This window comes from Myotis brandtii, unplaced genomic scaffold (genome assembly GCF_000412655.1).
Source record: "Myotis brandtii unplaced genomic scaffold, ASM41265v1 scaffold244, whole genome shotgun sequence".
Classification (NCBI taxonomy): domain Eukaryota; kingdom Metazoa; phylum Chordata; class Mammalia; order Chiroptera; family Vespertilionidae; genus Myotis; species Myotis brandtii.
Window position 1 is genome coordinate 1,566,609 of NW_005359225.1, and position 3,428 is coordinate 1,570,036.

Here is a 3,428-nt window from a genome sequence, read left to right on the forward strand (position 1 = left end):
GGGCAGTGGCCATGTCAGCACAGGGCCAGGCACAGATGACCTGTGGAGAAGTGTTTGTTGAATGAGTGGTATTTTGTTGCTTTCTCTAAAAGTTGAAACCAAAGAAAAACATTGCAACAGCTCAAAGCTGGGTGTGAGCCAGAGGTTTGAGGCTTGTTTGACCTCTCAGTTGGCACAAAATGCAAACTTCTGGGGAAGAGGGGTTCTCTGACCGCTCTGCCAGAGCTGGGCCCTTGGAGATGACCTCATGAAGTAGAGGGGTGACAGGGCAGGAGGGGCACAGTAGGTGAGAAGGCAACTTTCTAACTAAAAGGGCTTCTGGCTCAGAGGCCTCAGTGTGGAGTGAGCAAGCCCAAGGATGTCTTAGGAAGGCAAGAGCAGAAGCCAGAGTACGAGGGAAAGCCAGGCCGGGTGATCCGTGGGTGCATCTCCATAGAGTTTGCAGAAAGGAAAGGTGCAAGGGAGAGGCTGGGGGAGGCCAGAGGGGTGTTTTTGTGCCTACTGAGCCAGGAGGGGGGATATCAGACCTGCCAGGCCCAAAGGCCACTCCTCCAGGCAAGTCTATGTTGCTGACCGGGCTCTCTGAGAAGGTGGTTGATATATGGAGGCCCCACTTGCTGTTCTCACTCTAATTCTGGGGAAGACCTAAGACTTCACCGATGCAGGGCTGTGATTGATACCATGTGCTTGACAGCAGCTGGAGAAGTGGCCTGGCCTGGCCAAGCAGGGAATCTTGGAGATCCTTGGCCCTCAGAGCAGAAAAGAAGGGGCAAGGAGAGCGGGAGGAGGGGAAAGGGCAGCCGCCTCACACACACCCTCATTTGTCCTGTCCCTCAGTAGACAGCACTTGTGGGGACTGGGAGAGGCCCAAAGAGGGACAAGTTGATTCCTAAGGGGCTCTGTCCAGCTAGGATGCTGGTGCTCCAGGGAGGCGAGGATGAGCCAGGGGAAAATGGAGAGATGGGGAGAAGAGCAGGGAGCTGGAGGTGAGAGGGAGGAGGGGCAGGGAAAAATGAAAACCCAGCCTGTTGGTGGTTTCTTCTTTTTTTAAGAGCCACAAGCTGAGATCAAAGGTGATATTTTTACAGCATCTGAAATAGAAAACCACCGGGCACAGTGGGAGGTGATGGGCCGGAACACAGGCCCCTTTATACAGCCTGTGGCCACAGCAAGCATGCTGCCCTCTGCAGAGTGCCACGGGGTGTGGGGGACAGTCTGGCCTTGATCTTCCAAACTCAGGTTCAAGGAAGAAGTGAAGGGAATGAGCTACAGCCCTCAGTGCTAGAGGAAAGGACAGCATGAAGGATGGTCGTGAGCACCCGGTGCCTGACACCTTCCACCAAGGCCCTCCCCTCATCATTTTTTAAAATATATTTTAGAGAGGAAGGGAGAGGGAGCAAGAGATAGAAACATCAATGCTGAGAGAGAATCATTGATTGGCTGCCTCCTGCACGCCCCCCACTGGGGATGAGTCCGCAACCCAGGCATGCGCCCTCGAACAGAATCAAACCTGGGATTCTTTAGTCTGCAGGCCAGCACTCTATCCACTGAGCCAAACTGGCTAGGCCCCCCCTTATCATTCTTGCTGTGGGTGTCAGAGCTGTGCCACGCCCTGTCTCATCTTCATAGACCCCTGTTGTGAGGAAGGGTTATCATCACCCCCATTTTACAGAGGAGAAAACCACGAATGCAAGAGAAAGATGATTTGGTCTAGTCCCACAGAGAGTCGGGAGCAGATTCAAGACCAGAACCCCAGGGCTCCTGGTCCAACAACCTTTCCTCTCTCTGTAATCACTCGCTCGCAAGAGATAGAAACATCAATGCTGAGAGAGAATCATTGATTGGCTGCCTCCTGCACGCCCCCCACTGGGGATGAGTCCGCAACCCAGGCATGCGCCCTCGAACAGAATCAAACCTGGGATTCTTTAGTCTGCAGGCCAGCACTCTATCCACTGAGCCAAACTGGCTAGGCCCCCCCTTATCATTCTTGCTGTGGGTGTCAGAGCTGTGCCACGCCCTGTCTCATCTTCATAGACCCCTGTTGTGAGGAAGGGTTATCATCACCCCCATTTTACAGAGGAGAAAACCACGAATGCAAGAGAAAGATGATTTGGTCTAGTCCCACAGAGAGTCGGGAGCAGATTCAAGACCAGAACCCCAGGGCTCCTGGTCCAACAACCTTTCCTCTCTCTGTAATCACTCGCTCAAGTCACATGCCAGATTATTTATTGAGTCTCTGCTATTACAGGTCCTCCTAGCTGGCCCTGGCCGAATGGGCCACACTCAGGGCTACTGAGCACTGGTTCCCAAAGTGTGGCCGCTGGGCCAGCAGTAGCAGCTTCACTGGAGAATATGCTAGACATGCCATTCTCAGGCCCAGCCAAGACTCATGAACCAGAAATGCTGGGAGCGGACCCAGCCCTCCATATTTTAATGAACTCTGTAGGTGATTCTGATGCGCACCAAGTCTGAGAATCACTGTACTGCATTGCCTCAGTTTCCACATCTGTACTTCTGGGAAAATTACAAGGCCCATCTCAAAAAGTTGAGCCCAATATCAGCTAACACATGAGCTGGGTGTGTACCCTGTGCCAGGCATCCTTCAAAGCCCTTTACCAACATAACTGATTTAACTTCACAACTCTGTACAATAGGAACTAATAGTACCCTCCTTTCACAGATGAGGAAATGAAGGCACAGAGAGGCAGCGTAGCTTGCCTAGGGTCACACAGCTCGCAAGTGGCAGAGCTGTAGAATCCGAGCTCTTGACAGGCTAACCCACGGAAAGCCCCCAGCAGAGGGTCTGGCTCCTAGAATGTGTTCCGGGCATAGCTGAGGAAGCGATGATATCATAGTATTACTTCACCTGAATTTGAGATGACGATTCCCACTTTGTAAATGTGAAATCTGTTACCTTGTCAAGATTGAGGAGTGAGTCAGCTGCAAAGGCAGCCTCAGTGTCTGAAACCCCAGAGCAGCCCACAGGTCCTCACCATTCATGTAACTTTGAGACCACAATAAGCCATCTGACCTTCTGGAAACACCTCAGTTTGCTGTAGGGTAGACACAGGCGCTGACAGGGGTGAGCTGGACCCCTCGTTTGGCCACTCAGGGGCTGTGTGACCTTGGACAAGTCCCCTCACCTCTCTGAACCTTCTTTTCCGGATCTGTAAAGTGGATGATGACAGCCTTAACCTTGCAGGGTCCTTGTGAAGGTTGGGGAAGATGACATTTGTGTCCAGCCCAGAGCAAGCACAGAGCTAGCCATCAACAAGCGGCTTCACCCTCTCTTTCCCCCCTCCCTGCTGAGACTTTGAGGAAAGACCAGCTCTGGACCCAGAAAAGTTTTGAAAGAAGAAATAAGTTCCTAAACGATCAAAATGCATTTGTCTTCTGCTTTTTTTTTTTTTTTTTTTTTTTTTTTTTTT

The 3,428-nt window shown here is 51.7% G+C and overlaps 1 long non-coding RNA gene across 1 annotated transcript in view; it reads left to right on the forward strand.

Annotated features, from left to right (window-relative positions):
- The window catches only part of LOC106726248, a 9,821-nt gene that overhangs the window by 2,440 nt on the left and 3,953 nt on the right, over positions 1 to 3,428 (forward strand). The window lies entirely within an intron of this gene.